A 14,347-nucleotide genomic window follows, 5' to 3' on the forward strand; every position below is an offset into this window, starting at 1 on the left:
AAAAGCTTGCATCGCTGGCAATAACTTTTTCCTCCATTCCATATCGTATACGTCCCTAATCAAACCGAAGTTGACGTAATCGCTATTATAAATTTTTTATAATATTTTAAAACTCTTTTTTTTAAGATACAAATATATCATACAAAATCATGAGTAGAAGCCGCAAGTTAGATAGATAGATTTCTTTCAACATAAAATATACAATTACACGACAAGTATAATATAAATACATACAACAAACAATAAACAATGTATGCATTAAATTAAGGTATGCATTGTTAGTAAAAATCAGGCTTCGACGTATCTTATTTAACGAAAAGTTGAAGAACCCCTTCATGGAAACTGAAAAATCCATGTATGAATATATATATGATAATGAGATAATCGTATTTACTTATTTCTTATTTTTGACAGCTTCTTATAATATTTACGGCATATAACTTAATTTTACTAAAAGCTTTCAATTGTACAAACAAATGAGAACTTTGGGATGTTGCGAAGCTCGAGCCTGATATGGATTTTCGAGACAGCGTATATCCCGTATCCTGTCACCAACAAGCAGTGTAATGATTTTATCTTGCCGACTACCCTTTATTTACATGTATAATCGACACCTTTTGTAAATTAACAAAGCCACTGACTGTGCAGACTGGAATCCTACAATCATTTGTTTGGTCATCACGTTTTGTTTATAGTTGATTTACACCAGCCATAAAATGCACAATGACCTGTGTTTTGGTTAAATCACAAAACACAAAAGCTCATTTACACAGGTTATGAACTGGTTTAGATCAGAAACACTAAAAAATTTCTTGTTCCATCCCTTCGAAAGTTACCGGATTTCACGATGTCATTAATGTCTTGATACTTCGGCTTTTGTCCCGTTTCCTGTTAAATCATTTATCTTGCACGTAGATTAAATGATCCTACAACAAACAGCTGAGTAAAAAGTACTGTCAATTCCTTTTTTTCACGGTGATTTAATTGTTTAACTTCCAAAACAAGATTTCAACTTCCGTGTATCCCATACAGAGTTATTCCGCTTTTACGGCTAACTTTTGTCAAACTTCATAAGCCTCAACTTAAGTAGAATGAAATCGGCAAGAAAACACTAAATTTACTCTCGGAAACGATACTATCGCTGGAGAATAATCTGACTTGATTCAATTACGCCAGAAGTGTGGCAGCCATTTTGTTTTAATCAAAATTCATATCTGAAATATACTAGCAGGATATGGAATATCCTGTCTTCACGTGACGTCTACTGACCAATAGAAATGCAAGACACTTGTAGGAGGCAAGATAATATTAAATATTTTATCAAATTTTACAATGGACTCAACAGTAGCTTGAAAGAAAGTAGAAATACAATATTATCAAATTGTGTAATTTCTAAAAACTATTTTAAAATGTTGAATGATTCCTTACATTTTTGTACGTCAGAACAGTTGTAATAATAGTCGAACAGTTTACTGTTATTCCATCTTGCTACATCAAGGTGCATCAAATATATAAAGTGATATTTTATAGCGTAAAAATCTTATCAGCGAAATATATTAGTAACTCACCTTTTTTTGACAAGTGACTACATTCATTGACTGTATTAAGTTAATTGGACAACACTGGGACAAACAAATTATTTTTATTTGTCATTACTATTTCTTGTTTCGTAATATATATCTGAATGTTAAAGTGGACGGCGAAACAATATGTAGTGTTGGCGTGGTTTACAAACACTAAATACTGGCGCAAAGAACACAGTAGCGTTGAAATTTCGTATTAAAATATGTTCTGCATAGAATGCTTCCTGAGCTTCTTAATAATACCACAAAGCAGATCTATACTTGACATTATGCAGCATTTATATCATTATATTCTCAATAATTGCATTATAGAATTAGTCATGAAAACGTGGACTATACATTCTAATTCAAGTTTGCCTATCTATATCACAATATCTGCCGATATCATTAAAATGATAAAGTTCGCTTGCGGCTTTCTATGAAAGTATTTGGACGCTACGCTTTCCTCTTTGATTGTGTCTGACGGATCAGGTGGAGGACTGTTTGATTAGTAGTTCTTAAATCCCACTAGGACTGAGCTATTTTGATTTCCGTCTTCTGGCCTGTTTCGTCGGGCCCTTAAGGGTGTTTTCCTTGTTGCTCTGTCTTCTGCAAAGGCATTGAGTACATGCGTATTAGGTTCTTAAGGACTGCATTTTTATATTATATTTACAAGGGCATCTTTGTGTTTTACATAACATACCTTCTGTTGCCTTTACGTATGTTAGGATTTCACCTGGCGGGGATTATTTTTATTTACACTGTCTTGTAACTTTGGAACATGGTGGGGGTAAGAGTGAGGTTAGGTGCACCATAAACCGGTTTAAACTCCCCAGTGGTGGTTTTGCCACTGACCGTTCCAAGGCGGTGCCCCACTGTGTTCCTATATTTGTTTGTTTTGTCCTTTGGTGTTTCATTTTCTGTGTTGTGTGCGAGGGTTGTTCGTGTGTGTCTTTGGGGAGGCTGCGTGTTTTGAACGTGGCTTTCCCTGTTGGATATTCTTCCTTGTTTTTTATTTTAGATTTGTTTCGATTCAAATGCACTCTGCTTGAAATACTGCAAGATTTTTTTTTCAAAACAAAGAACAGAATTTATCTACAGCTAAGTATATTTATTTCGTGTACTCTTCAGAGTATATTAATAAAAAAAGTTGTGAAGTAATGTGAACGTTACGTGTTACATTATTTGGCGGCAAATAAAACATGCTAAAAGAAGTATAAAAATTTGTAAGATATCAATGTATATAGAATCAGATTAAATATGCTGCAATATATATTCTTATATGATAGTAATACGCATAGTGTATACAACATCTTGCAATGTCCGCGAGGTCGTAACATTATATCATGTATTGAGGTTATGAATCACATAACCTACTCATTTCATCAAAAACATTCCTTTGATTACATTTCTAGAATAATAAAGTACAAGTTTGTAAAATTACCATATTTAGTACAAAGTATGTGTTTGCATATTTACTAAAAGGATGAAAATGTCCCAAAGCTCATTGCTTTTAAACAAGTCCTTTTTAAAATCTCATTTTCCTGCTTCTAAATCCTTTGAATAACATCATATGCTGTCTTGTCATCCACAGAGCTTCGCGCTAAATCTGTATATAACTCTATAGATTTATCTTTGTTTCCACTTGAACCACTGTCGTTTCTGCTTGAACCTGCTTCTGCTACATTTATGTATGTCCTGAAATTTAATCTGTTCTGTTTTGTTTTTAACAACACTTATATACACAACAACATACATACCTGATAAAACGGAACGGTCAAAAAGGGAAACTTTAGGGCACAATCTTGTAATGGGCCGAAAATTATGAAAAGAGATCTAGAGGGTTTGTGTAGATGCTTTTTTTCTCCCACGCATTTCACGGTTGTCCAATCTTCAACTCGTTACACGAGTACGTGTAAACAGATTATTCTCTGCTGAGATAAGGTCTAATATATATATATAAAATACTGAATAAATTTAAAGATATACATAGGGTCAATCGTTGGTATAAGTATATATATGGCAATATGCTCAATACCCTGCTTGAGGTAAAAAAATCAAGAATATAACATTTGAAAAAGCAGGACTAGGCAAGTTGCAAGACAAAATATCCATTCCCTCGGTCCATTTCGAAAAAGCATTATGGAGTCTCACGCTTGAGTAGTCGCCACACACCAACAAATAAGAAAGCGACTAACTGCAGAGAAGTCTACCACCAAAATTATGATATTTGCATTGAATTCTCCTTCAATATATTTTCTAACAGATACTACAAATATTTGACTAAAATTAATATCATTATATTCAATTTCCGTATTTCATTAATTGTATCCATACATAGTATATGGGTGCAATACCAAGTTTTAGAAGTACTTTAAGATTATTGTTGTATTTCTTTAAAATTTCGGACGATCAGTCAATTGTGATAGCGGTAAACGTTTTGTAACTTTTATTTTCATGAAGTCATTCCAATGCTGCTTGGTAGAAACATTATCTAACTGTTGATATTCTAATGAGAATAAAAGCTTCTGTTCTTATAAACACTGTCTTATTACGCAAACAAAACCGAAAAGAAATCTCGCTGAAAAAGTAAAACCTGTTGGGACACGTAAAACAAGTGTATGATTGCAAACATGATAAGAAGGTGTCCATCATTAAGTGAATATCTCGGCAAAGCCAAATAAAGTATTCATGTGCGAAATATATAATACTACAATGATTAGTAAATATGCTTACGCTTGTTTAGTCGACTCCTCCTTTGACTGGGTTCCTGAAAAAATACAGGGATACGGTTTAATACACAGTGCTTGCACATCTTAGCAGTATTTCTTGACATGACCATTAGAGTCAATTAGCCACTAATTTTAAGAATTATAAATTAGAATATCATCAGTAACTGCATCGTTGAAAAATAAAATGCATGCATGCACATGTACCTGTATTTGATGTCTTCCTTTTCAGTGCAATGGTAATAAATGTTGAATAGACAGTCAATACTGCACTCAGTATGCCAAAACATATTCCGACTGTTAGTCCAGTCTTATCTGTTTCTACTGTACATTTAACGGCGGTATTTTCTTTTTTCTGTTCGTCTTCTAAATAAACAAACATATAAACTCGTACAAAATTACAATTCCGTCAAACACAACCAATATTAAAATTGATTATTGGACATTCTTATAAGTATTCCTTGACAAGTTTGTACCTGAGTAACAACCCTATGATGCATGCAGATTAATTTTCGCAGTAAAATCAAATGTAAGTTTTATTGTTATTTCTGAATTTGCTTTTAAAAAGACAAGTCGAAAAGTTGATATGGAGAACTGACAGATGCTTTTTTATATTAATGATTTCAGGCTCGGCAGATATGGTCGGAAGGGGTTCGGCTCCCTTACCATTTCCAGCCCATATTTACCTCGATCTGATAACATTGATAGCAAAAGACAGTAGCCTGTAATTCTCTATTAAGCTCCTCCCATACTGACTGGATATTTTGATATCAGTTTCCTTCCAGATCGAATTTTAGTTTTGCATGGCTTTTTTTCTAAATATACTATTTATTCTTGCATACCAGACGCGGATATCCGATATTTTTACCGGTGCTGGAAAAATCCATCTTACATCGTGCTTTAAATGACGTATTACGAACTACATATATGTGGAAGATTTATGTAGTTATCTGGTTATTTATATTTTATTTAAAAAAACGGAATAAAAATCCAGTACCGTGACAGTTCCTCTTTGTTCCTGATAGTATATTTCTCGATTCAAAACACGTTATTTTACCAAAAATTCATAACGTTACGCTGCAACTGATAAAACAAAACCGGAACTAAATATTGTTATTTGTCTTTGAAACGTCATGACGTCTTTCCTGTTTACGGACGTTGGTTTTCCGCGCTTTGTTTAAATACGCTGCTATAATAAATAGTTCTAAAAAGAAAGCCGTTCGACTGATTTTATTTTTATTATTATATCTTGATATCGGTATATATCCGGCTCTCGGGTAACTGTTAGGCGGTAACTCGATAGGAACCTCGTAACCGCCTAAACAGTTACCCTCGAGGCCGGAAATTCCCATCTGCACCTATAACCAGTGAAAGAATCTTATAATCTCAATTAGTAATTTAACTATGCATGTCTCAACTTTCACCACTCTTGGAAAGGATTAAATTTAACTTGATACTATACTTTTCTTTGATTTATGCTTAATATAAGTTATCTAGTTTTATTAAGGAGAAACAAAAGTGTTTATTTTAATAATAATCCTCGGAACGGTGTATATTTAGTGATTTTTATATTTAGAATATTTTTCAGCTGACCTACTGTCCTCTATTGGTACTGTTATTGTTTTTTGCCTGCACTTACCAGAACGAGGCTCCAGGGGAGAACGACTCCTTGTGTCAAATTATGCAGGGAATAACTCTGTTTCGTGAAAAAAATAACAAGGTATTGTTAAATTTTCTATATCAAACAGGGAATGCCACGCACCAAAAGCGCAGCCTCCTCAAAACGAACCCCCCAGCACGCAAACGCGTGCACCACACACACACACACACACATACACACACACACACACACTCAAAGCCCACACATCAGGACAAAACGAACAACAAACACACACACACCCAAAGCCAACACACAAGGACAAAACGAACAATAAGCATACACACACGCGCGTACACAAAGTCAACACACAAGGACAAAACGAACAAACAAAGGAACACAGTGGGGCACCGCCTTGGAACGGTCAGTGGCAAAAACACCACTGGGGAGCTTAAACCGGTTTATGGTGCGCACCCAACCTCACTCTAACCCCCACCATGTTCCAAAGACATGGGACAGTGTAAATAAAAGTAGTCCCCTCCAGGTGAATCTCTAACACACGTAATGGAAACAAAAAGGCATGGCATGTAAAACACAAAAATGCTCGTGTATAAATATATAAAAAGCAAACCTTAAGAACCAAAAACGTATGTACTCAATGCCTTTTCAGAAGACAGAGCAACAAGAGAAACACCCTTAAGGGCCCGACGAAACAGGCCAGAAGACAAATATCAAAACAGTTCAGTCCTGGTAGGATTTAAAAACTGCTCATCATATAAACCAGGTACACTGACTCTACTAGCGATTAGGTTAATTCTTTATTCTGCTTATGTGTTCAACGAATCATAATTGAAATCCCAGCACTTAGCAGCTCCATTCAAATTTACCGACAGAGAGGGTTAAAAGAGCCGTGACGGAGTAAAGGATTACAATCAAATGTATCTTATGATGTGACTGATAAAGTGAGGTATGGGACAATATATAACACATATTATCATACTGTTGATTATGTGTAAATAACAAAATCCGTAAAAAGATCCTTTTGGAAGCAAAGAATGCAACTAAGAAGAATAACAGCAGACTCGGTTTGATTGAGTCTATTCATGAGAGGTAATGAAATGCGTAACACCTCTCACGCCCCCTAGCACCGGCTTAAGCGGAACTATATTACACACATTTTGAATAGACTCCATGACCCCAAATGACCAGATAATATAACAACACATAATCAAAGTACGGGGAGATTTTTACAGTCGCCACACGGAACTTAACCACTTCTGTGCCAAGGGCCGATTTCGGGCCGATGTTGTTTACTACGTTGAGTGCCAAGGGCCGATCTGAGCCGATTTGAATTGAATAGTCCTGTCATTCCTTTATTATGGGAATAAATCGTTTTCGTGCAGAAAGGTATACAGTTGTTTCTATGGACATGCAAACATAACAACGTAACAGACTTTTCATGACGTAACATTTGTAATGACGTCACGCAAAAGACGTTCATGTTATATTGTATCCCGCCAAAAATATTCTGTGTTCTTACGTTTGACGTTTATAGAAAACTCGAAGGAATGCGATTTTGAGGGGGGAAAACGTTTGTTTCATTTGGAAATAGCGAAATAATGTTTTAAGAAAAATTTATCTGCTGTGAACCGTTGGCTGCGAAGATATTTTAGATATTAATTTTGTTCTAGAAAGTAGTTTTACTTTTTACATATCTAAATGTCATAGAAGCTAGATATTTAAAAAAATATCATATTTTATGGAATCAATTACACCAGACAACTAATCTATGAATTTACAGAGAAATAAAATGGGATGTTATACAAAAGCACATGTGATAAATATTCTACATAGAGACGCTTAAAGCTCAAACTTGTACGAATACACCTGTCAGGTGCGTAATTAATGCAATGAATGTATGTGTCAAAATATAGACCATTAAAGGTGTGTACGCGTAAATAAATTTACATGTTGGTATGTTATGTTGAGTTCTGTCCGAAATGTATGTTTTATTGTATACTGAGCCGCCAAAATTATAGAAAAGAAAATCTAAAAGACACTTATTATATGACGGAAACGTATGCGTACGGATATTTAAATCCCTACCTATCTGCTCCACCCCTTGCCTGTTTAAATGGTGTCAAATAAACAATACTTCAGTGAATAGACCTAAGTAAGTAACTGAAGCAAGTTTTCATTTGTTAGATAGTAAGCCAAAGTTTATGAAAACAGTCTGAATATCTGTAGGACAAACGACATCGTAATTGTGATTGATATCAAACATAAAAATAAAATCTTAAAAATCAACAAATAAAAAACAAGCACGCGTATGCGTTCGAGCAGACACATGCAAGAAAAAAAAATACGCCACAAAAATGCACTTGTGCAAACACATAAAAACTAAACTTTTGAATATAAGACATACTTTTTAAATTAAAACTGGAGATAACTTTAGATGATAAACAGCCTGAAACCTTTATTGCTTTTACACATGTATATCAAAGTACAGGGTATATTACAAGCTGCAATATTAACGCTGTTATATACAGTATTGATTTATATGAGCCGCGCTATGAGAAAACCGACTAGTGCATTTGCAACGAGCATGGATACCGACCAGTATGCGCATCCGGACGTATAGGTATATGGGTATTTATGTGGCCACTCTATTGTTCTCTCTTGTAGCCACGTAAAAGAAAAATAGCCACATAAAAGCCTTACGGAATGAATGACAGCAAAGAAAAAGTACAGTTACCTATTGTTTCTATAGCCACTTAAGTATGCAAATGTGAGCTCGCGAAGTCTGGTCAGGATCCATGTTGTTCGCTTTTAAAGCCTATAGCAATAAGAGAAACCATTAGTGAACTGCATGGATCCTGATCAGACTGTGCGAATGCGCAGGCTGGTCTGGATCCATGCTGGTCGTTAAACCACTATGACGGTTTTCTCATGGCGCGGCTCATATATGTGCTTAAAACAGCTTAAATTTCTTTCTAAATTTCTGTTGATTGAATATACTACACATCCTGTTACCATTATAAAGACGTACCTTCATTAATTCGTCATAGACGTCACATTTGACGTCAATAATAAATGACGTCAGATAGCGTGCAAACAGACGCTTAAAAACAAAATGGCAAGGCCTTGGTTTCGAGTACTGCCATCAGAATCTGAGAGAAACTTGAATTTTCAAGAAAATGTTGGAGTGAAGAATATGCCGCCTAGAGACTCGGATCCAGTAGTCTATTTTCTCCTTCTTTTTACCTCAAACTTAATCAGAGAAATAGTGAGACAAACTAACAGGTGAGTGTACATTTTTGTAAGATGTTACTGTTTAATTACTAATATGTGTTTTATTAACACTGAGTTAGCTAAGGTCTCGGAAAAAATTGCTACGTTTTGAAAAGAATTTAGAGATGGATGTTTATAAACTTTACGGATCTTTTAGAGCTATTTGTTGTTGTTTTTTTTCAATCCATTAGGTATGCACGACGGTATGTGCGTAACACGATACTAAGACGATTTTCCCGAGCTCATAGCTGGCGACCGGTGACTTTTTCGGAAATGAAGGCCTTCATTGCTGTAATACTTAACATGGGAATCGTACGAAAACCTACAATACCAGAATATTGGAATAGGAGAGACAAGACCCAGGCCACATCGTGGTTCAGACAGACGTTTTCCAGGAATTGTTTCCAGCTTATACTGAAGTTTTTTACGTAGTGGATAATCTAAAAATACCAGGACGCCAAAGCCAGTTGTACAAGTAAGCTTTACTACATACTGTGTACTATCTTCACGAGTGTTCCTTATCATTGCAACTTTACAGTCTGTCAAAACCATATATGAGCCGCGTCATGAGAAAACCAACATAGTGGGTTTGCGACCACCATGGATCCAGACCAGCCTGCGCATCCGCGCAGTCTGGTCAGGATCCATGCTGTTCGCTTTCAAAGCCTAACGTAATTAGAGAAACTGTTAGCGAACAGCATGGATCCTGACCAGACTGTGCAGATGCGCAGGTTGGTCTGGATCCACGCTGGTTGCAAACGCACTATGTTGGTTTTCTCATGGCGCGGCTCAATGTTTTCTAGGAAAACTGTGTCATGACAAAATATCATTGTCTTTTTAGCCTACTTTGGTAACTCTGGGTTGTGGGCTTGTTGACGTCACATTGAATAATGGGCTGACGCAATTTCTATGTTTTTAAAATTAGCTAATAGCGAAAATAACATGTTTTCTTTTTATTTTACACTTAGCTAATAATCAAGGCCTTCGAGTTGTTTACCGTCTGATTTACCACGGTTCAAAGTTCAGATGCGTAGGAATTGAACCACAAGGGCGTTAGCCCGAGTGGTTAAATACTGAAGCATCTAAACGATGAACCGTGGTAAATTAGACGATAAATAACAAGAAGGCCTTGATTATTTTCATTCTGACATGCCCATTGATATATTTTAACAGATATTATACTGGACTTCGTTTACGCGAGGAGTAATGTATCGAACGTCATGCGGCAATATGACGTCATAATTGAGGTCATAATGCTCTCTTACCGGCCCGCGCGTCAACCGTTGTTTATCGCATAATATATAGAGCTTGATTTTCTTCTTTGTTTAACTGGAAATCAAATCGAGCCATGTTAAAATAACTGATAAACAACAAGGAGATAAATAAATAAACTCATTCTTAGTGCATTCGTAGTACGAGTGTAATGAGCTACATTTCATTGATAAAAGTATATTATCAATTTTCATGGAAAAGCACTATGAAGACATTCATACTGTTCACGACGTTAACATGTTCTTATTTGAAACTACATAAAACATAAAATGTTTAATTTGATTTTGAGGACGAGAATCTTCGGTATAAATGCGAACTTTTCATGTGATTCTAGGCCGGACCTGAAGTTCAAGCCCCTTTTAGACTTTGCAAACAGAATGTTCCAGCATTATTACACTCCTTCCAGAAATCTGAGTATAGATGAAACCTTGGTAGCAACGAGAGGGAAAACGTCAATGTTGCAATATATTCCGACAAAGCGAGCAAAGTTTGGTGTATAGTTCTGGGTACTTGCAGATAGCCTTAACGGATATGTCCAAAAGATGACTTGTTACCTCGGAAAGCGGTTCGAACCAGCTATTGTCGGTCTACAAGGTACCCGAGTCGTGTTGGATCTACTGTCAAATTGTAATTTGCTAAATAAGGGGTATCATGTTGTGGTTGATGGTGTCTTTTGTAGCATTGACCTTGCAAAGAGGTTGTTGCAGGTCGGTACTTATGTCACGGGCACATTACATGCCAATCGACCAATGCCCATAACTATAAAAAATGCCCGTCTAGATTCAGGTGAAACCATTTATATGCGTCAGGGGGAGATTCTCATAACAGCATACAGACCAGCAAACCGGGCACGAGCTAAACCTGTGAGGTTGTTATCAACAGCTATTGCTGCACGTGATATACACGACCGTTGCCATGCCATTGTTCATACGTATAACCGTTATATGGGCGGTGTGGATGGCGCAGATATGCTGCTTAGTTTTTATAATGGACAGAGAAAGACAATAAAGGTATGGAAAAAATGGCGTTTAACATTATACAGAGAATGACCCTTAATTCTTATGTGCTTTACTCACAAAACTCACAAGAGAATCCCATGTCTCGTTTGAGATACATGCAAGCAGTAGTCAATGGTCTTTCAGAAGAACATCTTAGAGAGAGAAACCAACCTCCAGTGGTAGTGCGGCGGGAAAGATACCGTCACCAAAAACTGAGACCAGTTCCAGGTAGGGCACTGAACATATTATCCGTTAGTTGATTGTAGTGAAAATTCTAGCCAAAAAAGGTTATTTTATGTATATGATTTATTTCATCGGACTTTATGTCTTGATTTTGTTGTAGCAAATTCTTTGCAAGTACTAAAAATAAAACTGAGGTAGAAAAAAGTAACCTGACTAAGCAGAAAAGATGTCAGATTTATTACTTTACGGATGTGTTTTCCTTAACACCCTTTAGGCCTACTAACTTGTTAATTTAACAAGTGTCACCGCATGTATGCAAGAGTTTTTGTTTATACCAACATAATTATGAATGAAAATCACACATACTGGATGTCAAAGATAAAATATTTATGCATCTAAAATAATGAAATGTTCCACTCAAAATATATCGTAATTGATATTCCAATTACATTTCAATACTCTTACGTCTGCACTTTTTCACTGAACTAGGCGGACGCGTAAAAGACTGGCGGTCTGCTCAAACCGTAGGATGGCAAGACGAAGATCAAGGAAGGAATGTTCTGTTTGTCTGCGCGGTTGCCACAGAGTCTGCTGGCAAAACCATGTGTTGTCATGTAAAAGACACGAGGAGTGAAAAAAATCGTTTGATATAAGACTTACTTATTCTAATGAGTTTATTTGTGCGTGCGTGTGTGTGAGGAAAACTTATTTTTGTGAGAGACTTTTTCTGTGAATTATTTAAATATTGAAATATGATACGATTTATGACTACAAGAATGTGTGTGCGTCAAGTTTGAGGCGTTTGAAATTTTTGTTTGTCAACTTCAGGTATGTATTGTATAAACTACCTTTTTCATTTATCAAACACTGGTCACGCTCATGAAAAGTGTCTTAAGAGATATTAAACATTTTAACATGGAAACAGCTGTAAGCACAGGACACATTTTAACAGGCAATAGTATAACAGGTTATGCCGCATAAATGTTGAATGCGTTTTCTAACATTCTTTCTTGTAAATTCACTGCTTATGATATATATACACATACTCAACTGAACCTGAGATAAACAATTCTAGAACAACCATTCACTTTATGACTTTTTGACACTGTCCTAATAGTACTATGGTAATTGAATCAGTACGTCATTTATTACCGCCAATTAATCAGATGACGTCAAATTTCTTTATCGGCTTTCGACGTCAGCGACGTCACTTTGGCATCTTTTGAATTTTCCGTTGGCAGCGAAAGGGTTAAAGATTGCTGTTGTGATAATAAAATCTGTAAAATGAACCTTTGGAAGCAAAGAATGCAACCAAGAAGAATAATAGCAGACTCGGTTTGATTGAGTCTGTTCATGAGAGGTAATGAAATATGGAAAACCTTTCACGCCCCGCTAGCACCGGCTTACTCAGAATTCTATTACACACATGTTGAATAGACCCCATGACACCAAAGGACTAGAAAATTTAACAACACTGAACATGTTCAATGACTTAAAGGCACTGGCCAAACTAAAACAAATGTTTTTTTAGATATCTGGAAAGTAATATTGTATTTCTTAACAATGCTTTGAAACTTATTTACTGACAGACTGCATGTTACTGAAACTCATGAGTATTAATTGTTTTCACTAATGTTTACGAAAAATCGAAAATCGAAAAGCAATTTTAACGCCTTACTAGGTAAATTGCCTCGATTATAAACGCGTATTGAGCACTTAATCCTCTATACATATAGTAGTATTGGTAACGACAGCGGTAAACCACTTTATTGCCGCGGCTGTCCGGGTTTGATTCCCAACGCGGTCATCCCTTTTCTTGATTTGGCATTTTAAAAATTTCAGAAACAAAAACTCATATTCTGACAGATCATTTCAGCCAAAATCTGGAGGTCAGTGCATTTAAATTTGTTAAATAAATTTATTTGGACAATATTGATTTTGAAGTTGTTTTCTTGGTTCATCCAATGGTTTGTGTATCTGAAATATATGGACTATAAGTTTTTTTCATTGTTTTTAATAAAAAGATATAAGATTAAGTTAACTTTGAAAACATATCTATTAGAGCAATATACTCCATGATCTAAACGGAATCAGAATAAATAATGATACTGAGCTCTAGTAGCGGGCAATATTTAAATGCTAATATGACTGTTACATTTTGTAAACAAACTATGCATTAAAGATGCCTTAAACGAGTTGATTTAGAATTACAAAAGTTATAAGAACAAGTTTCTTTTTTAAACGAAACTTAAATTATTTCTAAAATGAAGATGCGTTAGTTTTAGGTCTAGAGTAAAGTATTGAATAAGGAAGCTAGACAAAGTTAAGGGATTAGTTTTCATGATGGTACTAGCATTTGTTACTGTAAGGCCACATTAGATGGATTTACAACTAGTATCACAGTATACGTCTTTCTTTTACGAAAAGAAAGTTAATCTAAAAAGTATACAAGAGATTAAGCAAATGCATTCTTACCTAAATAAGCTTAACGTTACAAAAAACAAACATCAATGACGTAAGCATACATATGAGTTTGAGAGGAAGAGGAATCTGTTCTAAGAGCAACAAAAATGTATACTCTGCCATAAAAATACTTTAGGAGACAAGAGTGTCGGGTAAAGTTGACCCAGAAATTTTTCTAATGACCCTTTTACCTTTTTTGAAACCTTGACAGAAACTTTTTCATGTTGATATTAGGTGCATTTGACTAATTGT

The 14,347-nt window shown here is 35.5% G+C and overlaps 1 pseudogene; it reads right to left on the reverse strand.

Moving 5' to 3' along the window:
- The window catches only part of LOC128546465 (multiple epidermal growth factor-like domains protein 6), a 74,755-nt pseudogene continuing 60,408 nt past the window's right edge, over positions 1-14,347 (reverse strand).

Source organism: Mercenaria mercenaria, chromosome 10 (assembly GCF_021730395.1).
Source record: "Mercenaria mercenaria strain notata chromosome 10, MADL_Memer_1, whole genome shotgun sequence".
In the NCBI taxonomy this organism is placed as follows: domain Eukaryota; kingdom Metazoa; phylum Mollusca; class Bivalvia; order Venerida; family Veneridae; genus Mercenaria; species Mercenaria mercenaria.